The 25065-nt window shown below is 43.1% G+C and overlaps 1 long non-coding RNA gene across 4 annotated transcripts in view; it reads right to left on the reverse strand.

Moving 5' to 3' along the window:
* Window positions 1-25065, reverse strand: part of LOC138988866 (uncharacterized) — a 325118-nt gene that overhangs the window by 246624 nt on the left and 53429 nt on the right. For all 4 annotated transcript variants that reach the window (XR_011465052.1, XR_011465054.1, XR_011465053.1 and 1 more), the window contains 2 exons: window positions 20816-20908; window positions 20577-20717 (listed from right to left, as the gene is read on the reverse strand). This is a non-coding gene — a long non-coding RNA (uncharacterized lncRNA). The remainder of the gene's footprint in view (window positions 1-20576; window positions 20718-20815; window positions 20909-25065) is intronic.

Here is a 25065-nt window from a genome sequence, read left to right on the forward strand (position 1 = left end):
ATCACTGACAGTATGAGCACCCCCTTCCCCTACCCACTTACACATCTACACCCAACGGACCCCCTACATGGAATTACTCCCCGAGTCTCCCAAATGAATTATTACTAGGCACTACTTTTTTGCATGATCTCTGACTACACTGTCATTAAATTCTTTCAAATTCCCATAAGGGAAAAAATACACATAACTGAAGCAACTGGGTTTTTAGGACTCTTGTTTACCTAATAGAAAAGGGCCCCACTGTGAGAGCATACGCATCCAATCCACAATCCTACTGCCTTGGTACCTACCCACCTCCAGCCAAAGGGCAGTATTAATGATGGGCATTCAGACTGGACAACCTATCTGAAACAAAGCCTGCTATAGGGACCTCTGCTCAATATTCTGTAAGAACCTAAATGGGAAAAAAAAAATTTGAAACAGAATAAATATATGTTCACATGTAACTGAATCACTGTGCTGAACACCTGAAACCAACACAACATTGTAGATCAACTATAGTCCAACATAAAATAAAAAGTTTCTTAAAGACTGCTAAAAGTTCACAACAGCATTTTTTAATTCACTATAAAGAGCTTCTCTGAACAAAGTAAAATGTTATTAGTGAAACCCCCTTGGCAGTCACATCAGCTTGGCCCTCTCCAAGACCTATCTTCTAGGTGATAGAAAAGGTTCTCAGAGAAAGTTAATAAAGACGCTTCAAGAATCGCCATATGCTTACCATATACTGTGGTGTGGAAAGTGAAACTGCAACCAAACAAAATAATAATATAATAGGAATAATAATAATTAGAATTGCTGGTACAGACACAGAATTGTCTGTGAAAAGACAAAGCACCCAGCGCCAGCGCACCACTTTTTAACGAAAGCCTTACTAACAGCTGAGATTTGTGGACACTAAGAAAGCAGATGCTTGGCTGTCAAAGCAAATCAGGCAAAGAAGCCCTTCTTCTTACTATAAACATACCTGTTTCTCCATGTACAGTGTGGTACCAAATGCTAGCCCAAGGATGATTTTTCCATTTTTGCATTAGAGCCAAAATTGTACTTGATGGGATGGATGGATGGATAGACAGATAGATAGATAGACAGACAGACAGACAGACAGATGTGTGTGGGCTAAGTTGCTTCAATCATGTCCTTCTCTTTGTGACTCTATGGACTATAACTCCCCAGGCTCTTCTGTCCATTGGATTCTCCATGCAAGCTTACTGGAGTGGGTTGCCATGTCCTTCTCCAGGGGATTGTCCTGATCCAGGGATCGAACCTGCATCAATTACACCTCTTATGTCTTTTGCATTGGCTGGTGTGTTCTTTACCATAAATGCCACCTGGGAAGCCCCTAGATAGATATTGCTTCTTAATTCATTTCAGACCCAGGCAATACTCACCCTTTGCCATCACCTCTCTGAGATAATTATGCATGTGATGCATTCTGGTAAAAATTTATGTCCTTAACTTAAAGCAAATAGTATCCTTATCCTCAAAATGTATTGCATGCAAACAGAATAATTTTACTATCAGGGCACAGATGCATGATGGAGAAAAATGAAGCAATCAACAAGAGAGTACACATTAATTCAGGAACCTGAATAGGAGATCCCTACCTACATTATAAGCTAACTCACCTTTGTGCAACTTCCATCATGGGATGTTCATTATTTAAATAAGTATTTATTAAGTACCTACTCACAAGCTGGAATCAAGATTGCCAGGAGAAATAATAATAACCTCAGATACACAGATGATACCACTCTAATGACATAAAGCAAAGAGGAACTACAGAGCCTCTTGAAGGTGAAAGAGGAGAGTGAAAAAGCTGGCTTAAAACTCAACATTCAAAAAACTAAAATCATGGCATCTGGTCCCATCACTTCATGGCAATACATGGGGAAAAAGAGGAAACAGTTATAGCTTTTATTTTCTGGGGCTCCAAAATCACTGCAGTGACTGCAGCCATGAAATTAAAAGATGCTTGCTCCTTGGAAGAAAAAATATAACAAACTTAGTGTATTAAAAAGCAGAGACATCACTTTGCTGACAAAGATCTGTATAGTCAAAGCTATGGTTTTTTCAGTAGTCATATATGTATGTGAGAGTTGGACCATAAAGAAGGCTGAGCGCTGAAGAATTGATGCTTTCAAACTGTGGTACTGGGAAGAAGACTCTTGAGAGTCCCCTGGACTGCAAGAAGATCAAACCAGTCAATCCTAAAGGAAATCAACCCTAAATATTATTGGAAGGACTGATGCTGAAGTTCCAATATTTTGACCACCTGATGCAAAGAGCCAATTCACTGGAAAAGACCCTGATGCTGGGAACGATTGAGGGCAGGAGGAGAAGAGGGCAACAGAGGGTGAGAGGGGTGGATGGCATCACTGACTCAATGGACATGAGTTTGAGCAAACTCTGAGAGATAGGGAAGGACAAGGAAGTGTGGCATGCTGCAGGCCATGGGGTCACAAAGAGTCAGACACAACTCAACAACTGAAAAACAAGTACCAATACTGAAATAGAAGTACCAAGTACAAATGAGTGTCTCAGTACTGGGCTAAATAAGCACACAGTGTGAACAAACCATGCACGGTCCCTGTGGTCTTCACAATGCTTACAATCTAAAAGAGAAAATAGATATTAATAAATAAATAAACTTGAATCTGTTATCCCAGTCATCTATTACTGCAAAACAAACTATTCCAAACCACAGCAGCTTCAAGCAGCAACCACTGTATTAGATCTCACAATGTTGAGGGTCAGGAATTCAGGCAGGGTTCAGCTAGGCAGTGTGTTCCACATGGTGTCAGTGGAAGTCACATGACAGAGTTCAACAGGCAGGTATGGTGTAGTCTGCAGGGTCCAGTGTAGTTCACTCACACGTCAGATGCCTTGGCAATAACAGCTGGAAAACTACACTTGGCTAGGACGGTCGATCAAGGGACTCTATGAGGACCCTCTGGCCTGGCAGTGTCAGAGTAATCAGGCATCTTTCTGAGGGGTGTGCAGCTTCCAGAAAGTGCCCCAAGAGACAGGAAGCAGAAGCTCCCAGTTTATTAAGGTCAGAGCCTAGAAACTCTCACATCATAAGGGCTGCCACATCCTGTTGGCCTCACGGTCAGAAAGCCTGCCCAGATTCAATGCAAGGACAAACGATCTCACCTCTTTCTGACGGAAGAAGAAAGAATCTGCAGCTGCAGTCAATCTACCACAAATATATAATTTCACAATCGTGAAAAATACTGTGAAGAATGAGAACAGGGTGCCATGAGGGATGGGGGCTGAGGGGGAAAGTCTAATTTAGCTCAGGTGAACAGGCAGTGCTGGGTTCTCTCCAGCTCTGAAGGGTAAGTAGGCATAAGCTTTAAAAGGGAGCCTGTCTTCATCATACAACAAATACAGCCCATCTTCAACATCATCTTCCCCTTCCCCTTCCCCTCCCCAAGGAAAGCTATCTTTATTGGTGGTTTAAAAAAAAAAATTTCAATAGGGTGTTTTGTGTTTTTCTAACTCCTTGGAAGACAGGCATATGCTTCAAAACTCTTGAATTCCTTCTATTCTCTGAGGAGTGAAATAAATTATAGCCCTGAGAATTTATTTAATGATATGGAACAGCAAATTCCACTCTAAAATCAAATACAACATCTGTAATAGTACAACAAAATAATAAGCAATCAAGTAGAAAACTTTGTTACTAAATATGAATATCTGGAAGGAACAATTTGTCATCCTAACACAGAGAACATTAGACACTTCAAAATTGCCATAATTCACACTCACTTTCTGTAATGAAAGTAAATATTTTAAAATTTCCAGATATGCATGTTTATCATAAAAATTATATAGCTGGTATAGGTGAGTGTGCATCTGTATATAAATGTCTAACTATATACATAATACGATTCATCTGTATTCAACTTTCACCTCACACAGTAAGTATCTATTTTGTTTCAGGTCCTTTCCCTATACCATCTTTTTTTTCAACTGAAGTATAGTTGGTTTACAATGTTTCAGGTGTACAGCAAAGTGCTTCAGTTTTATATATTCTTTGTATATACATGGGCTTCCCTGGTGGCTCAGACAGTAAAGAATTTGCCTGCAATATGTGAGACCCAGCTTAGATCCCTAGGTTGGGAAGATCCCCTGGAGAAGGAAATGACAACCCACTCCACTATTCTTGCCTGGAGAATTCCACCGACAGAGAACCCTGGTGGGCCTACAGCCCATGGGATAGCAAAGAGTTCGACAAGACTGAGTGACTAACACCCTTTTTATATATACATAGTTCTATATATTCTTTTTCTGAGTCTGTTCCACTATACATTTTTATAAGATACCGAATACAGTTTCCTGTGCTATATAGTAAGATGTTGTTTATCTACTTTATATAAAGCAGTATGTATCTGTTCATCCCAAACTCCTACTTTATCCCTCCCTCCCCCTTTCCCCTTTGGTAACCATAAGTTTGTTTTCTATGTCTGTGGGTCTATTTCTGTTTTGTAAATAAGTTCATTTGTACTTTTTTTTTTTTTTGGATTCCACATATGAAAGTGAAGTTGCTCTGTTGGGTCCGATTTTTTGCGACCGCATGGACTGTAGCCTACCAGGTTCCACCATCCATGGGATTTTCCAGGCAAGAATACTTGAGTGGGTTGCCATTTCCTTCTCCAGGAGATCTTCCTGACCCAGGGATTGAACCGGGGTCTCCTGCATTGTAGGCAGACGCTTTACCATCTGAGCCAGTAGGGAAGTCCCAGACTCCACATATAAGTGATACCATATCGTATTTGTCCTTCTCTGTCTGACTCAGTATGATAATTTCTAGGTCCCTCCATGTTGCTGCAAACGGCATTCTTTCTTTCTTTTTATAGCTGAGTAATATTCCAGTGTGTGTGTGTGACTACCAGGGCAACCTTCCTCCAGTCAGTTCTCTCCAGGGCAGTCTCAATAGCTCCACCCACCCCCCAGAGGGATCTTTCAAGCTATTAGCACAGAATAATGTCTGTGCTCCAAAGTCCAACTTGGAAGGCCCTTCACAGTTGGGTTAAATTTCTCTCCAGCCTCTTTTCCTACTTCCCCAGACACTCCATATGTACCATGATTCTGTGGGTTTTGCCCACACTATCTTCCCCATTTTGCTGACTTATCCTTCAAACCTCATCTCAAAATTTGCCTCCTCTAAGGAAGTTTTTCTCCCATGTTCGCATGGTCTCCTAAGCTCTGAATCACGGAGTATTAAACCGGCCTCTCACCTATCTGTTCCTGCCCTGCAGCCTCAGCCTGATCTCTGCAAGGGCAGGGCTGCGCCTTCTTCACCTCGTCATCTTCAGTGACCAGCAGGACCCGGTCCAACATCGTCATTCCATAAACATTGTTGAATAGCTTCTCTTTCAGGCGCCAGATGACCTTCTAGAAGGTTGATTTGCTGGCTCGAGAAAAGTTTGGCTTTCCTGAAACACTGAAAATTCATGATGCCAATAGGGGTATAAAGAAAAACACAGGGACTTTCCTCGTGGTCCAGTGGTTAAGACTCCATGCTTTGAATGCAGAGGGCACAGGTTCGGTCCCTGGTCAGGGAACTGAGATCCCACATGCCACATGGTGTGGTCAAAAAAATTTTTTTCTTTAGTTTAAAAAAGAAAAATACACATCTCTTCAAGTTCACATAAGTACTTCTATTTTTTTCTCCATTAAGCAGATGATTCTTTCCCACAGTTCATTATTTGTCTCCATGTGGATATCTGATGCACTCTGCCTAGCTTTATTTTGCAAGTCATGAAGCTGGGCCTCTGGGACTTCATTTGACAGATCTAACCCCCATACATTTGATTCGCTACAACGGCTTTACAAACAGTCCCTGAAAATGATGCCTTCTGTGTAGCTGGGTTCCCTGTGACAGCAGAATCTGACCAATGGCACAAGAAAGGATCAGAGAGGGAGATCACAAGGAGTGCCCCAGAACATAGATACTTCCTAACGCTGAGGCTTCAAGCAGATCACTCCATCTCTATGCCTCAGGATCCCCATCTGGAAAGTGGGCATGGTACGGAAATAATAACTGCCTCACAGCGTTTGGAGAGGCAGTGTACACAGAGTGTTTAGCACAGCCCATGGCACCCACCTTGCTCTCCTCCTCCATCCCCGGATGAACACTGCAGGAGGCACAGACAGGCAGCCAGCCCCTGTCCAGAGCCCGTGCACAGGCAGGATCTTGCTTTCTCTGGCCCCTGGCTGCCTTTGCAGGCTGAGACGCCTGGTGAGGAATTCCCATTCTTCAGGTGATAAGGTTGAGACTCTAGATACGATTAAGCACCAGTTCCTTTGTGCCTGTTCAGCCAGAGGAGGTGTTACAAAAGGCAAATGGGTTTCTCCCCATCTTTACGGAGGCTGCTGGCAATAAATCCCATCTGCCTCTCACGTGCACTGCTGCCTGGAAGGATCCTTTTTCCCCCAGATGTCATCACCTGACACCCTGCATTAACACCACTCAAGAGTCTCCAAACAGAGGGGAAACGCTGGGTCCCCCTAAATAAACTGCAGGCTGCATCTCAACATAATGACTTAGTTAAAACCAAGTTGCTCCTGTCAAAGTTGCTTCAAGGGGACAGTAGTAGAAAAACTGGAAACAATCCGGGGTCAGGACTCAGAGGGGATTTAAAGATCATTTGGAGAGGAATAACGACTTGCTTAAGCTTGTACAGCAAATTAATGGCTGTGAGGCACGGCTTCCCTAGGTCGGGAAGATCCCCTGGAGGAGGGCATGGCAACCCACTCCAGTCTTCTTGCCTGGAGAATCCCATGGACAGAAGAGCCTGGTGAGCTACAGTCCACAGGGTCGCACAGAGTTGGACACAACTGAAGCAACTCAGCACGCATGATGGACCAAGGTTCTTAAAGTCAACTCCAATATTTTTGCCCAGTAACACTGAAAAGATGATGGATTACCAAATAGACTGTGATTTGGAATGGCGAAGGGTTTTAAGAGCAGAAGGACTACACAAGCATGATTAATTTTTGCACCAAAGGTTTGTTGAGTGCCTACCACAGACCAGGTACTGAGGTAATAGTGACAATAAGTGTTCCTGGTCACGTGTGACTTAGTTTGAGCTGGGCGAGGAACAGGGATAGATAACAAACAAGTAAGCAAATACACCAAATACAGAAAGTCCCCTACATACTAACCTTCAAGTCGTGAACCGTCAAAGATGCGAACGGGCGTTCCGTCAGTGTCAGGTGTGAGTGAAAACGCAGCTTGCCCTCCATAACCTACTGCTGACGATCCTTCAGCTCTGCCCTCTCCCACCTCCTCTCCCTCTTCCAGTCAGTCGCCCTTCTTGCCTGTTCACTTGATGCCAGCCCCTGTATGCCAGCTGTTTTTACTGTACTTTTACTCTACTTTTCAAGGTGCTGTACTATAAGGGTAAAAACGTTTTATTTTTTGTGCTTTTATGTATGACATGTGAAAAGTATTATGTGTGTTAGTCGCTCACTAAGTCATGTCTCACTCTTTGAGACCCCATGGACTGTAGCCCACCAGGCTCCTCTGTCCATGGGACTTACCAGGAAACAATACTGGAGTGGGTTGCCATGCCCTTCTCTGGGGGATCTTTCTGACCCAAGGATTGAACCTGGGTCTCCTGCAGAGTAGGCAGATTCTTTACCATCTGAGCCACCAGGGAAGCCCCAAAAGTATATTACTGTGCAGCACTACATAGTTTTTTGTGTTAGTTGAGTGCCTAGGCTAATTTTGTTGGACTCTACAAACAGATTGGACTTATGAATGTGCTCTCGGAACAGAACGTGTTTGTATGTAGGGGATTTACTGTACGTAATTATAAGTAATGACAAGCACCATGAAGAAAGCCAGCAAGGCCCTCTGATGGCAACTAACGTGGTGGAGGAAGCGTCTTTAATAGGGTGGTGAAAGAAGTTCTCACAGAGAGACTGGTCTTTAAACCAAGACCTGAAGGGCAAGACTCAGGCCATATGAAGAGCCAGGAGAAGAATGTTCTAAGGAGAGAAAAAGAACAAGAAGGGGGGAAAGCTTGCTCTTTTCCAGAAACAGTCAAATGTGTATGGGGGAGTAGAGCTTGGAGAGCAGAGGAGAGAGTCAGGAGATAAGAGGGGCGGGAAGGTCAGGGCCAGATGCCACTAGCTTTTACAAGCAAAGGTGAGACAGTCGAACATTACTCTAGTACAGCAGGAGATCTACAGAGTCCCAAACAGAGGAGAGACACACTGCATCTTAAATTTCTTGGAAGATGGTTCGAGCTGCTGTGAACCATGATGCCAGGTGAGCAAGCATGGGAGGAGGGAGCACACCTAGGAACCAGGGAAGGGGTCAGAGGATGGTGGTGCTCCGGGGACGATTCTACTAACAACAGAAAGAAATGCATGCTTTCGTGATCGGTTTAGGAATACAACTGAGAGCACTTTTCAATGGATTAGATTTAACTGGAAGGAAGAATCAGACATCTTACCTAGGTTTGTCACTTAGGAAACCATCTGGCCCTGCTGGAATTTAGAGCAATTCTAAAGAACTAGAAAGATTCTCAAATGAAGAGTAACAAACTCTGTTTAGTCCAGGTAATCTGAAGTCTGAGCAAGTTGATAGACCTCTTTCAGCCTTGGTTTTTCTTACATATATATATATATATATTTTTTTTTTTAAGGGGGATAATAATATGTACATTGTCCAGTGATCATAAGAATTTAAAGAGTACTGGAACATCTTGGCCCTAGATTAACATTAGTTTCATTCTTCCTAAAAATAACATCTCATTTGGGATCAGATACAGTCCTCTGAAGAGGATTTTTTTCACTTAGTCTACTTTAAAGCACAAAACTTTTAAATATTCTAAATAAATATTTTCTAATACAAATTAGTCAGGTATATCACTAGGTTATCATTAGGAAAAACCATAAAGCCTTTTAGAAGCTCTATTTTCCTTTCATTTCCTTGGAGTTGTTTCTGACTCTCAAAGTTAATCTGTTTGGTCTTATTGTGATTTAGTCTAGAGAGAGTCTTAAAATTCTTAAATTTACTGCCTTGTAAGTATGTCAACTTGATTAAACAAACTGAGAGGCAACTGTGGATTTCTCAACCACCCATGATGCTAAGTTTCAATACTGGGTCCTCCAAACAATATTTACAAAGCTGCTCAGTTAACAGAAAAATAAGGTCCCATGTGTGAATTCCTGCCACTTGGGAGGCAGAGTGGAGCTCAAGAGAGTAGGTATTACAACTCAATCCACTTAGCACATTGGGAAATTCAGCCTCTTTTCCACACCAAACTCTGGAAGGGCCAGAAGCAGTTCTGGGACTTCAGCTGAGTCTCTAAGACAATGGAGTAGAGTTCTGTTTCTCCTCCTGCCCCAAATGCTTTCAGCATGGGGACACAGAAATTGACTACTTAAAACAGAATAATCACTTTTACGCTATCATCTAAGATTGTTTCCCCTAAAGCATATAAATATGTATGTGGAACATGCATAAACTTCTCTACAAAGTCTCTGCCCTGTGATTGGGTTGGCTCGCTTGCTGGAAGAGCCAAATTTATATAAAAAGAGAGGGTAATCACTGTAATTTCTGCCCTAACACATTCATTGGAGAATTACACTTATACCTCAGGGAGAAAAAATTATTTTTCTCTCAAGACAAGTAATTTGGAGGCTATCATAAAGGTTTGTTTCAGCTTTATTTGAATATCAATCTCTTATTCAATTTTCCTAAATAAAGGCAGAGAGTGTACACATAACATCTTGGGAAGTATATACCGCGATATAGGGGTGTACCCGGAAAAGACTTTGTCTACGTATTTGCTATTCTGCTGCGCATTCCTATGAAAAAGAGGAACAATACTCAACTGCTGATAACCAAAGAACCTGCTATTCTAAGAGAAGGTGGTGATATGTTTCTAAGGCTAAATATCTCCTCTCACAGTGGCTGTCATTTAAATTCCTGCCTAGCAAAGGGATTTTTTATGGAAGGTTAATGCCTTCTATAACATTTATCCTGGATGGCGGAGCTTTTCGCATAATTTTCTGGGCTTTATTCCTACAGTGTTATGGAACCTTATCTTCCCTGTAATGGTCTGCCAGTAAAGAGCCAGTGCATATAAAAGCAGTCATTATTTCTCAGTTCAAGCCCTGATTTACTGAAATTCCAAATCTCTAGGAAAAGGAGGTTTAGGGTTAAGCCATGAAGCCAGGAGGGCAGGCTGAAAGCAAGATGCTGTGGCCCTTCCTGGGACTGGGCTGTAGGAGGTTACTCAGGACACCCTGCTCTGGCCAGTGGAGGCCACCTGAGGCTACAAAAAGAGCATAAGTCAGGCCAGTGGACTAAGTCGAGGGCGCAGTCATTGCTTTTTTGGAAGGGATCTTTGGCTGGAGGAAGCCTCTTCCAATACTCCCCATTTGCATTTGAACTTCTTTCCCTTTCCATTATTTTCCTAATTCCCTTTCACTATTTTTTTAAATATAAGGTTATTTATTTTAATTGGAGGCTAATTACAATATTGTATTGGTTTTGCCATACATCAACATGAATCCACCACAGGTGTACACCTGTTCCCCATCCTGAACCCCCCTCCCATCTCCTTCCCCATACCATCCCTCTGGGTCATCCCAGTGCACCAGCCCCAAGCATCCTGTATCATGCATCAAACCTGGACTGGCGATTCATTTCATATATGGTATTATACATGTTTCAATGCCATTCTCCCAAATCATCCCACCCTCTCCCTCTCCCACAGAGTCCACAAGGCTATTTTGACATTTTCTAGAGACCCAGGCACTCAACAGAACATTTCCTTCCCTGGAACCTATCCATCTTCCTTCTCTGTAACATTGATAATGACCATGGCAGACTGTATTTTCCAAAAACAGCCACGACAATGTTTGTGGGTCCACTCACCCTGCTCAAACCTTACCACGTCCCATAAACAGGCAGAATCTGTTTCACCTAGCCTTGGGACAGGACTCTGTGACCACCATGTTGAATAAAATGCATAAAGTGCATGGTGTGGATTTTCTGGGGTGAGACCATGTGTCTCTTCTAGCCTTTTGAACCCAGTCGCCATGCTATGAGGGAGGAAGCCAGAACCAGTCCACACAGGGAGACAATGTGGAAAGGCCACCCAGAGAGGTTTGAGCTACCTAACTGACCAGCAAGTCCATGAGTAAACAAGTTTCTTTGGCTGTTTTCCGCCCTTAGCCTTCAAGTCCTCCAACTGAGGCCTCGCATGCCTGCCATTCGGGGGTGATTTGTTTTATAGCGGTAGTAACTGGAACAGTGATGCCCTATAACCGTATCTTTGTAAGTAATGACAAATGTTTCTTGCAAAGATCTCTCATTCTCTAGCAAAGTCTCCAGCTACATGCCAGCTGATCCTCAGAGCCAATCTTAGCCACCCAGTATTGAAGGGTGGCTTTGAGACAAGGGAAAGCATCAGGTCACTGAAGACCCAAGTCTGGGTTCTTTTTGTGACCTTAACTAAGTTCCTTAACCTCTCTGTTTCATCTATGAAACAGGGATAATAATGTCTACCTCGGGAAACGAGGCATGTGAAGCTCTTACACATAGTAGGACCTGTTATCACTAATTGAAAATTCTTTCTAGGAAGTGTCTACATTTTAGCTGGGCCATTGCCTAAGGCTTAGACACTGCTGGTCACTGCAAGGAGATATCCATTCCCCATCGTAGCCTGTGCACTTGGATTACAGATTCCCACACCTTCTCTTATTCCACAAATCCACAGAGGAGCAGAGGAACCTCATGGGAGGAATAAAAATAAAACGCTGACTCTCTTGCTCCTTTCTTATTAATGTTCAAGGATTAAAAACATTTCTTCTCTGATCATTTAGGGTGGTAGCAAAGTGGGAAAACACAAGAGACTCCTAAAAAGGGAATTCACTGTAAGGGAAACAGAGTCCAGATTGCTAAACCGGACACAATACTATGTCAAAAAGAATAATTCTAGGTACAGTAGATAGTATATTGACTCCCCACAGATGCATCCAAGCTTAAATCAGAAGTAGGTTTTCAGGAAAAATAGTTGCATGTGGGTATCAAGACCTGTACTACTGGAGAGGTGGACCACTCGGAGTCCGGGTAGTTTCGTTTCAGAATGGTGCTGTTCCATTTAGTGGCCACTAGCCACCTGCAGTTACTGAGCAATGAAAAGGCGGCTAGTCCAACTTCAGATGTGCCATAAGCATCAGTTCAGTTCAGTTCAGTCGCTCAGTCGTGTCCGACGCTTTGCAACCCCATGAATCGCAGCACGCCAGGCCTCCCTGTCCATCACCAACTCCTGGAGTTCACTCAGACTCACGTCCATCAAGTCAGTGATGCCATCCAGCCATCTCATCCTCTGTCTCCCCTTCTCCTCCTGCCCCCAATCCCTCCCAGCATCAGAGTCTTTTCCAATGAGTCAAGTCTTCGCACGAGGTGGCCAAAGTACTGGAGTTTCAGCTTTAGCATCATTCCTTCCAAAGAAATCCCAGGGCTGATCTCCTTCAGAATGGACTGGTTGGATCTCCTTGCAGTCCAAGGGACTCTCAGGAGTCTTCTCCAACACCACAGTTCAAAAGCATCAATTCTTCGGCGCTCAGCTTTCTTCACAGTCCAACTTTCACATCCATACATGACCACTGGAAAAACCATAGCCTTGACTAGATGGACCTTTGTTGGCAAAGTAATGTCTCTGCTTTTCAATATGCTATCTAGGTTGGTCATAACCTTTTTTCCATACGATTTATTAATACACCAGTTTTGAGATATATGATTTTAAAATAATGTAATTATGTCATTAATAATTGTATATGTTTTATATGCTAAATAATAGATACACTGCATTAAATAACATATTGTTGAAATTAACTTCATCTATTTCTTTACACATTTTAATATGGCTGCTAGAAAATGTAAAATTATACCTGTGACTGACATTATATATTCTCTCACACTAAAACATCACTATGGAAAAGACTATCAGAAAACCAGGTTAGCTTGGTCCAAAAGGATACATGAACCCCAATGTTCATTGCAGCACTGTTTACAATAGCCAAGACATGGAAGCAACCCAAACATTCATCAACAGATGAATGGATAAAGAAGATACAGTATATACATACAGTGGAATATTACTCACCCATTAAAAAGAATGAAATCATGCCATGTGCAGCAACATGGATGGACCTAGAGATTGTCATGTTGAGTGAAGTGAGAAGACAAATATTGTATGATATTGCTTATATGCAGAGTCTAAAACATGATACAAATAAATGTATTTATAAAACAGAAATAGCCTCACAGACTTAGAGAACAAACTTATCATTACCAGGAGAAAAAAGTGTGGGGGGCGGGCAGGGAACAGTTATGGAATTTGGGATTGACATGTATACACTGTATATTAAAATGGAAAACCAACAAAGACCTACTGCATAGCACAGGGAGCTCTGCTCAATATTACGTAACAACCTAAACGAATTTGAAACCTAACAACCTAAATGAATTTGAAAAGGAATAGAGTGGCTCATATGGTAATCTGCCCCCAATGTGGGAGACCCAGCTTCGATTCCTGGGTCAGGAAGGTATCCTGGAGAAGGGAATGGCTACCACTCCAGTCTTCTTGTCTGAAGAATTCCATGGACAGAGAAGCCTGGCAGACAACAGTCCGTGGGGTTGCCAAGAGTCAGACACGAATGAGCAACTAACATATATGTATAACCAAGTCATTTTGCTGTATAACTCAAACTAACACAACATCGTTAATCACCTACCAGTGAAGTTGCTCAGTCGTGTCCAACTCTGTGACCCCATGGACTATAGCCTTCCAGGCTCCTCTATCCATGGAATTTTCCAGGCAAGAGTACTGGAGTAGGTTGCCATTTCCTTCTCCAGGGGATCTTCCCAACCCAGGGATCGAACCCAGGTCTTCCACATTACAGGCAGACACTTTGCTGTCTGAGCCACCAGGCACTCCCATGTAACATAAGAAGTTAAAAAAAAAAAAAAGAGCACCAGAAAATCAGGTTGGCTTGAGCAAATCTGTAGATATATATTTTCAATGGATAACAAGAAAGTCCTGGGGCTCCTGGGGCCCAGTGGGGCTCCATCAGATGCTCCTATGGAAAAGTGCCAAGGGTGGGTGGTGCCCGCTCTGGCCAACAGCTGCCCTCCCCCACTAGCTATGTGCCAGAGGCGTGCAGAGCTCAGATAGGGCCGCGTGGAGAGCCCCAGCTGAGGAACTGCATCTTGAGGAACGCGTCCTGGTCTCCGTTCTCCCTTTCCAGGTGAGCATCAAGGGGACAAAGTGAGAATGAAGGGGAACCAATGATTCATGAACTGGGGATTCTCAACAACACTGGGAAAAAGGAACCCTCAGTAAAGGCAAGAATTCCAGCTAGTAGACTGAGCCGAGATTCAAATCATGACAATGTGGCTGTAAAAAGTCACAAAGTCTTTTTTATAGTCCTAGATTATCAATGCCTCCTCATTTTGGTTACATGTATGGTTCCCTTCTACTTATCCATTCATCTCACATAGGAAGAAGAATAGCTCCTGCTGAATGGTTCTGCTAGACATTTGGTATGTATGTTGAATGATCACCAAACCCCTAGAAAGTAGGCATTATTACCCACATCTTACAGATAACAAAGTGGATGAGACTTAGAGATGTTAAGTCTTGCTCAAATTCTAGTAAATGCCAGAATTCAAACTCAGATCTGTCTCATTCTAAGTCTCACAGTCTTCAGGTTTTGGAATTAAAGAATTCTAACCAACAAAATAAACGTATTATAGTTACTTTGCATTAAATATATATTTAAACTTTTATATGTACATTCCTTTGCAAAGATGATGCTAAAATCAGTCAGTTCAGTTCAGTCACTCAGTTGTGTCCAACTCAGTTGGGTCACTCTTTGTGACCCCATGGACTAAAACACACCAGGCTTCCCTGTCCATCACCAACTCCTGGAGCCTACTCAAAATCATGTCCATCAAGTTGGTGATGCTCTCCAACCATTTCATCCTCTGTCATCCCCTTCTCCTCCTGCCTTCAATCTCTCCCAGCATCAGGGTCTTTTCCAAAGAGTCAGTTCTTCACAGCAGGTGGCCAAAGTATTGGAGCTTCAGCTTCAGCATCAGGCCTTCCGATGAATATTCAGGACTGATTCCCTTTAGGATTGACTGTTTGGATCTCCTTGCTGTCCAAGCAACTCTCAAGAGTCTTCTCCAACACCACAATTCAAAAGCATCAATTCTTCAGTGCTCAGCTTTCCTTATGGTCCAACTCTCACATCCATAGATGATGCCATAGATAGAAAGTTGTGAACAGGTTTCTACTTTAAATACTGCAGTCTTTTACCCTCAGTTTCCTCATCTATAACAATGACATCTGCATTCCAGGACAACTTGAGGGTGATGCCTTCACTTGGTTCTGAGGCTATCAATCTTGTTTCCTCACTAGAGTCTATAAACCTTGGATACAGGGTCTTATCAAGCTAAAACAGTCTTTTAGTTTTTCAAAAGTCACGTAGCAGACATAGTTCTGTCTTACATAGTTTAATCTTTATTATGAAGGCAGTAGAGATCATTTTTAAACTGGGCATGAGATAATCAGATTTGCATTTCAGAAGGATCCCTGTGGGGTACTCTCACACACACTGGTGGGAGTGTAAATTGATACAATCCTTTTGGAAAGCAATTTGGCAAAGTGTACTAAGAGCTCTAAAATGTTTGACACAGTAATACCACTTTTGTGACTACTCCAAGGAAATAATCCCAAAACCAGAAAAAGCTTTATGCACAAAGCATCTATTGTAACATTATTCATAATGGCAAAAAAATGGCAATGACCTCGCTCCTCAACAATAAGGGAATGGTCACACAAGGTTCAGCAATGCACTGGGTGGTACATTACTCAGCCATCTAAATACATTCATAACAATCTACCAATAACATCCAAAATGATGATTTACCAATATTAGTATTAGCAACACATTTGTGGTAGATTCTAAAATTGGCCGCAAATTCTTCTCTTGCCTATAGCCATACCCGTACTAAAAAAGGCCACAAATTCTTCTGTTTATATTCACATCCTTACAAAATGATGCTGCAGATTCTTCATCAAGAAGTGGAGTCTATTTCTCCACCCCTGGAGTGTAAATTGACTCTGTGGCCTGCTTTGGCCAATAGCAGTATTAGTGAGCTACAACCAGAAGTTTGAAAAACACTTATGCATTGGCACTTGCCTCTTGCTGTGGTTGGAAGCCTTCTATCACCATGTGAAGAAGCCTAAGGATAACCTGCTGAATGACAAGAGATACGGGGACCCAATTCCTCTTGTGGCCCCTCATGTCAGCCAGTCAATCCCAGAAGCAAAGCCATCTAGCTAAGTGGCAGCAAAACATAGATGCAAGACTGAGGCCAGCCATGACTAGCCGAAGAGTCACACAGCTGAGTCCAGCCAAAATCACTTTTCTAGAGAATTCTGAACAAAATCAATAGTTACTATTTTAAGCTACCAAAGTTTGAGGCTATTTGTTGCACATCAGAAGTTCATGGATACAATGCTAATAATTTTTAAAGCTAGGTGTTGGGTACATGGGATGGGTAGTAGGTTCATTGCAATATTGCCTCTGTTTGGTATATGTTTCATACTTTCCATAATAAAAGAAATTTAATACATATATGCATTTGGGCTAAAGGAAAAATAAATGTTAAGTAAGGTGTTTAAATATAAAAATACATATACATATACATTTTGATCATGACTCTATAAAAAAAATTTTCCACAAAAAAATACTACGAAAAAAAATACCATTGGTTCCCTTTAGGTGCTGAGACTATAAACTTTTTAATTTGTATGTTTTTTCCAAATTATCTATAATAAGCTTGATTTATTCTGAAAATCTGTATTTATAATTTTATTCATTTATTTCACTTTCATCCCTCTGTCGATACATTTTCTTTTTCCCATAGAATGTGAAGAGGTGATTGGATAATAATCTAAAGACAGAAAGACAAAGGTAAAGAAAATTAAAGTAGTCTAAGGGGAAACTGACCCTCAATAAGAGTCCAAAATGGAAGCAACAGAGAAGGAAAGAGGAGATAGATGGGGGAGACAGAGAGGGAGGGGTTAGATATTGAAAGGGATATTGAATGTCCATAATGTTGGGCATTGTCTTATATTAGAAGGACATTTCGGAGAAGGCAATGGCACCCCACTCCAGTACTCTTGCCTGGAAAATCCCAGGGACAGGGGAGCCTGGTAGGCTGCAGTCTATGAGGTAGCTAAGAGTCGGACACGACTGAGCGACTTCACTTTGACTTTTCACTTTCATGCATTGGAGAAGGAAATGGCAACCCACTCCAGTATTCTTGCCATGGGGTCGCACAGAGTCGGATACAACTGAAGTGACTTAGCAGCAGCAGCAGCAGCAGGACATTTAATCTGGGACCATGTTTGAGCTTCAAGGAGACCCACAAACCCAACCTAAAAGTACACCCTAATTTGGATTTAAGTGTGTAAATGCATCTCTCAAGTAGAAAAATCCACAGATTTCATCTGATTCTCAAATAGTAAATATGCTCTCAAGCGCTTAAGACGCATGAAGCCTTGTCTCCCTGTAGACAGGGAAGAATTTGGTTTTGTCTTTCCAACCCTATTCAAATGTGACCACCCACGGACACCCTGAATAGGACACTGAAAGGATCAGAATACAGTCTGGGACTCTGGTGCTGAGAACATGATCTAAATGCAAGATGGCCCAGGAGGTGTCAAGCCTGTTGAGCCACAACTCATCACATGAACTTTCCTAGTGTCCCTTAGAATCTGGTTCCAATGGGTTCCAATCTGTAGAAAGCCAAATCCTCGTGGATATCAACTCAAGAGTGTCAGAGCCATGGGTCTAACTGGGAACTCTGACTTCCAGGAGGCACTTACAAAACCAGTTTTTCCAAATCTTGGGCTCCGGCAGAGCCCAGCACAGCCTGGTCCCTGCTCCACCTCCAACCTCTAGTCTCTTCCTCTTCCTTGTTCTGCTTCATCCTGGCCTACTCTAAATCCACAGATATCTGTGCTTCTTCCCACCAGAGCAGCTTTGCATATGCCATTCCCTGGAGTCTGTTCCATTCTCCTTCAACTGGTGAACTTATCCTTCAGATCTTAAGCTTAATCACTACTTCCCACGCTGAAGGAATCCTCCTGATATGTGTTCTCAGAGCACTTAGTACAACTGAAATGCTATATTTATTTTTGTGCTTATTGGATTAATATATACCTCCTCTACCAATAATAAAAATAAAAGTCAACATCATTAATGCACCAGGTACTATAGGAATCCCTTGACATGTATTCCTTTATTTCAGTAGTACCATAATCCCATGAGGAGAACGAGGCACAGAAGAGAAACAATTGGACTAAGATTCTCTAGCAAGCAAGAGCTGGTATTGGGCTATAGTCCCAGGTGGCAGCAGCTGGAATGGTTCCATGTCTATTTTCACTGACTATATCCCATGCCCAGCACAAGGTCTAGAACTTAATAGGGACTCCAATAGTGCTGACTAGATTGACTTGTCTTGCCCAGCCTGAAGTTGCTTTTACACATGAAAGCCAGACTTGGGGACAACTTTACAAATCACTTTTACCAGCTCCCAAGAGAAGAAGAACAGGAGACCTGGAGGGGGAATGAGATTCTCGTAAGGTCACACAAAACCACAACCTGAAGCAGCATCTCCCAATTCAGCCTAGTGCTCTTTCCACTTCAATGAATGAAAACTTAAAAAATTAAGTATATAATGCTTAATAAATATTTTTAAACCAATAAAGAGACATGACACTCCCTTTGCCTCTCCTAATTTTGCTATGGGATCTGATGAAAGATGGGTGGGTAAGGAAAGAAAACCATTCTTCAGAAAGGCAGAGAAAAGCACAAGGATTACAAAAAATTGCTATTTATAAAAATTGCTCCTTAAAAGAGGATTTTTTTAAGTTTATGAGTGTTGACCATTTTTTAACTCAAAATAACCTTGATTTAGCAAGTCCGTGTCTTAAGCTTACAATTATTTCAACGTGGTCATCTGTCATCAATTTCATTTTAGTGCAATTTCATTTGTCGTCCTGATACTGATTCACGCAGTACAGCACCATCATGGGGGTCCTGGGGGCATGCAGTGACACAACCTGGCCATCAGAAAGACCTTCATCATGGCTGGAGAGGTATTTTGACTATCTCTTTAGTTTGAATAGGGGAGGTCTGGGGATTGTGAAAACAATAGTGGGTTTTGAACTGTTTCTAGAGCTTCAGCTATATTCTTACAAAAACTTGATTTGTAAGTTAAGTACAGTTATTTTGGGGGCTTCCCTGGGGGCTCAGTGGTAAAGAACCTACCCGCCAATGAAGGAGACACGGATTTGATCCCTAGGTCGGAAAAATACCCTGGAGAAGAAAGTGGTGGCCCAGTCCAGTATTCTTCCCTGGGAAATCCCGTGGACAGAGGAGCCTAGCAGGCTGCAGTCCATGGAGTCGCAAAGAACTGGACATAGCGACTGAGCACATACCCAGAGTTGTTTTTAATTCCTCAAATCATTGGGTTGCCATCTGAATTATATCCAGCCGCTGATCCAGCCATCCAACTACAGTATCTTTAACTCACTTTTATATTAAGGAGAAGATCTTCAACTAAGACGGAAATCAAATGATTCCCATGTTCTAGATTTAGAGCTGTATTTCTTTGGAATGTTTTAGTAAATCTTTCCACAATGGCTTCATAATGTTTTTCTTTCCCTCCGTGTACATAGTTTCATTTTAGCTTAGGGAAAAGGCCTAAAAATTTTTTTTTTTCCTATCAGGTTCTGAACATTAGCTTCCAACTTGGCCAACTTCTGACCACAGAGATACTTACTTTAAAAATCATTTCAAACATCATATCAAGTTTCAGTTTGGACAAATAATAAAAATATCCCTGCTAGTACTGAATAACTCCCTAGACACCAGAATGTTCAAAAGAACTTCCCTTCCCAAGATTCAGAGCCACTCTCACAGATAACCAAAAGAAAGAGATAGTTCCTCTGTTGTTGTTCAGTCGTTAAGTCGTGTCCGATTCTTTGTGACCCCATAAACTGCAACCTGCTAGGCTTCCCTGTCCTTCACTATCTCCCGGAGTTTGCTCAAACTGATGTCTATTGAGTCAGAGATGCCATCCAACCATGTCATTCTGTCACCCCCACCCCTCTTGCCCTCAATTCTTCCCAGCATCAGGGTCTTTTCTAATTAAGAGTTGGCTCTTCACTTCAAGAGGCCAAAGTATTGGAGCTTCAGCATCAGTCCTTCCAATGAATATTCAGGAGTGATGTCCTTTAGGATTGACTGGTTTGATCTTCTCACTGTCCAAGGGACTCTCATGAGTTCCCCCTGAGAGCCTGGCTATAGTCAGTAGGACCCCAGCTGCAAATAGGGTGCAATCCACATTTCTGTCCAGCCATATTTTAGAGGCCCCCAACTTGATGGCTGTCAGCCACATTCTTAGAACACAGCATGAGACAAGCTTCCATCTCTGGGACAGAAAAAATCAGTACCTCCTCTGTCCATAGGATTCTCCAAAAATACAGGAGTGGGTTGCCATTCCCTTCTCCAGGGGATCTTCCTGATTCAGGGATTGAACCTGCATCTCCTGCACTGCAGGCAGATTCTTTACCATCTGAGCCACCAGGGAAGCCCTTAGAAAGGAAGGAACAATTTGAAATTTTATCTTAGTCTCTGGAACAGGCACCACAGATAGGGATCAAGGAAAGCCAACTTTGGGAAGAATTCTTACCCTTTGCAGGCTTCTGCTAGTTTTCCTGGGGTGCTGTCTAGAGGCTCCAGAACATGTTGGTGTCTCAGTGGGTCTTATCCTGGTCCCCAGAAACTGTAAAGAAGGAAAAATAATTTTCCCTCCACCCTTTAAAGTGGCCAAGACTCCTTTTTTCTCTAGGGCACCTTTTAATGGATGAGCTCATCTGGGTTAAAAGTTCTCCACCATGCCAACGGTAGTTCAAGACGATCTTTGGAAAGGTTAACCTACTTGTTCAGCCTTAAAGTTTATTCACCTGAGGCCTCACAATGGCCCCAGTCCAGCTTAAGTCAGACCCAGTTCTGACTTAAGCCCAGACTCAGACCAATTTCTAAGTAGGATCCAATTTATTACTGTCCAGGTTCCAGACCCAGTCTGGAAAAAAGAAATGCTCAAATCAAGTCTGAAAACTGTAGAGCTGGGATCCAGGACTCAGGAGGGGCTCACCCACCACGTCCAGAGACCACAAGAAGGCAGCCACTGAGGGGGCTATAACAGTCCCCACTGATGGCTGCTTCCTGCTCCTGGAGACTCTGAGGGGCCTCCTGCAGCTCTTTTTCTGACACCAGAGCTGTTAAAAGATGAACTACACTGTCGTAAAAATTTTAAGAGTTTGTTTCAGTAAAAGATGCTTGTTAGTTGGAACAAAGGCTACGATGAACCGAGACAGCATTTTATAAAGCAGAAACATCACTTTGCCAACAATGGTCTGTATAGCCAAAGTTATGGTTTTCCAGTAGTCATGAACTGATGTGAGAGCTGGACCATAAGGAAGGCTGAGCACCAAAGAATTGACGCTTTTGAACTGTGGTGCTGGTGAAGACTCTTGAGCATCTCTTGGACAGCAAGGAGATCAAACCAGTCAATCATAAAGGAAACCAACCTGAATATTCATTGGAAGGACTGATGTTGAAACTGAAGCTCCAGTATTTTGGCCATCTGATGCAAAGAGCTGACTCACTGGGAAAGAACTTATTGCTGGGAAAGATTGAGGGCAGGAGGAGAAGGGGGTGACAGGGGATGAGATGGTTGAATGGCATCACCAATTCTATAGATGAGTTTGAGCAAACTCCAAGAGATACTGAAGGACAGTCCATGGGGTCACAAAGAGTCATACACAACTGAGTGACTGAACAACAAAAACAACAAAAATCCATTCCAATCAGGCAGCACCAAACCCCACCAATAGGAGCTAGGGAGAGACTTTTATAGAGAAGACACACGAGTAAAGGAAGGAAATTATTGATTGGCGGGAGCTTAGGACTGGTGGGGCCTCTGTGATAGGTTGGCCTCTGTGATTGGCTGTCTTCAGTGTTTTGATCTCGTGGCTTCTAGGCTTTGGGGTACCAGACCCCCAGCCACTGCCCCTCCCAACTGTGCAGTGGCCACCATGGCAACTGCCAGAGCATATGGGCAGAACCTCCCTCACCTTCACAGGAAGGGGTGCGCCAGCCCTATGGTGGGGCCCAGCACCACTCTTTGTTTAGGGCTTCCCTGGTGGCTCTAATGGTAAAGAATCCTCCTGTAATTTGGGAGACCTGGGTTTGATCCCTGGGTTGGGAAGATCCCATGGAGGAGGGCATGGCAACCCACTCCAGCATTCTTGCCTGGAGAATCCCCATGGAGAGAGGAGCCTGGAGGGCTGCAATCCATTGGGTCACAAAGAGTTGGACACAACAGAGCAACTAAGCACAGGCATTTACAGCCTTATATTTTGGTTTGCTGATGTGGGCACCATGGCATCCAAGCCAACTCAGTCTAATGTTCTCCTTGTTTAATTAATTTAACACTGTTAAGACAACACTGAGCTCTATAGATATGGATATGAAAGCCTAAAGAGGGAGAGGTATGTGCCCAAGGTCACACAGTGAACGGGAGATGGCCTGATTCTGAGTCAGGACTCACTCCATGAGAAAGACAACTCCAGAGTGTCAACAACATGATTACCTTTCATAAGTTGGGAGGCTAGTGCAGAGGGTCTCATCAGGGATGTGCCAGTGAGCTGTGGAGATTCCAGCTCAGAGGCCAAGTTAGATATCAGAGCAGCTGTCTCTGCCAGGGCCTGGGAGGACCACCACAAAAACCCTGCAAGAAGGCTCCGTCCCTTACTCTGACCCTGGTTTTCCCACTGGCCATGGCATGGAAGCTCAACCCTGGCTTGTTGTAATACTCTGGATTTTTTAAATGCCTTCTCCCTGAAAGGGCTGTGGAAAAAGTTCACCATGTGCTCTTTGGAAAGCCTCCCTCCTCACCCAGAATAGATGCCTTCATGGGTCCCTGTTGCCAACAGAGCCCACGGTCTCCTAATAGAACTAGGCAACAGTGATAAGGTCTCTTCAAAATGTTCCAAACGGAAATGACATATGTTTTGAGAAGAGCACTGGTAAGCCGGAAGGGGTCCAGAGGAACTTGCCAAACTGAGATGCAATGTCAGTTGACATGGAACAGAAAAAAAAGGAAAACTGGGAGGCAGGCTGAGGGACAGGAAGGCTGCCTCAAATGTCTGAAGGGCTAGTGTGTACAAGACTGGCAAGGTGTTCTCAACTACAAATTGGCACTTGCCATGGGTGCTTGCCAGCTAACCTCTACTAGGGTTAAATCATGTGCTGCTGCAGCTGCTGACCTTCAACACCGCCTGAAAGGAGTTCAGGGTGGAGAGCAGAAATGAGGCACTCTGTGCTTGGTTGGGGGCGGGGGGTGGGGGGGGGGTGGGTACCGGCAGGACAGATCTTCAGATAGTTAGGTATTATCAGGAGCGATTTTATGAGCTCAATTCTTGTATTAACATCTCCTCATATCTAGAAAAGCACTAAAATCCTTCATGGTGACAATGGTTTCTAACAACCAGGAGAAAGCTTCACAAGACTAGCACAAACCTTCTGGGGAAATATATGCTTGGTTGCATGTACACTCCCTTCATCAAAATCACATATACGCTGTTCTTCCCCCCTACCTCTTTGGAGCAGTTTCTCAGAGCTATCTGAGGTGCTATCTCCCAGGCTACAGTCCTCACTTTGCCCCAAATAAAATTTAACTCGCAACTCTCACATTACGCTTTTTGTTTAAGTTGACAGTGTATTCCAAGTGTCTCCAAGAAACAAAAAATAACAATTGAGGCTGCCCATGATGGGACAGCCCACGGGACAGCCCGGGCAGGGGGTGTGTGCAGGGAATAAGAACGCACACTCTAAATTCCTTTCTCTGCAACACACGAAGCCTCTTCCCCCATCTGTAAAGTGATGGTGCAATCAGTGCTCATAAGGTTGTTGCAAACATTAAATAAGACCATGATTTTTCAAGGCTTATCACAGGCCTGACCCATAGTAGGTCCTCCATTTGTGTCACTGTTGTCATCACTGTTTAGAGGAAGTGAGTTCTTTGTCCTCAGAGGTATTCAAGCAGCACCTGATCAATGCACTGCAAAGCTGTGTTGGGAAAGAGACTCCTGCATTAGACAAAAGGGAAGATTAGGTGACCTTAAGTTTCCATCTATTCTTGGCTTTCAAATTCTTTGTCTCATTGAAACTGAGGTTAACAAGAAGTCCTCTATTGGATTACCCTCGAGGGCTCCAGCTTTGGGGTTTTGTTTTCCCACCTTTGTACTTGCAAAGCCTTGCCATGGAGCAGATTCTGAGAGCATAAGCCAGGAAGGAAAGCTTCTTTTGCTTGGAGGGTGCATTCCTGGAATTCCCAAGATTCCAGTCCCTTCTCCTCCTCACTTTGTCAACATTAGGTTCTTGTGGGAAGGACAAAAACGGTCACTCTCCAAACCACAGTTGGTCCCAGGCTCTGATCTGAATAACTCAACTCATCCTCCACAAGAGCCCCAAGCCCATCTGACAAGAACCGGGCTGATTTAGGCTAACAAGAAGTTATTGTTTGGGTAGGAGAGTGACAACCTCACTTCTTGGTGAGCAAAACCAGGTCGGAAAACATAAATCCAAGGGACTCCTTGCAGCTGAACTGGAGGCAGCCTTCCCCAGATTCCCTTCTTAGCAAGACCAAGCCCTAGAGGAGGAGGAGGAGGAGGCATTTATTGGGGATTGCTACAAATTCAGCTTTACTGCCACTGCCTTTAAAACCACAATATAAAGTAACTCCCACAACACACTGAAGATAAGCTCTTTAAAGAAAATGTAAAAAGCATTAGCTTGGCAATTCACCCAAACCTCATCACGCACCATAGACATTTTTGAAGTTTAACAAAGAAAAGCGCATCATTAAAGAATACT

The sequence above is a fragment of the Bos mutus genome, chromosome 8 (genome assembly GCF_027580195.1).
Source record: "Bos mutus isolate GX-2022 chromosome 8, NWIPB_WYAK_1.1, whole genome shotgun sequence".
NCBI lineage: Eukaryota > Metazoa > Chordata > Mammalia > Artiodactyla > Bovidae > Bos > Bos mutus.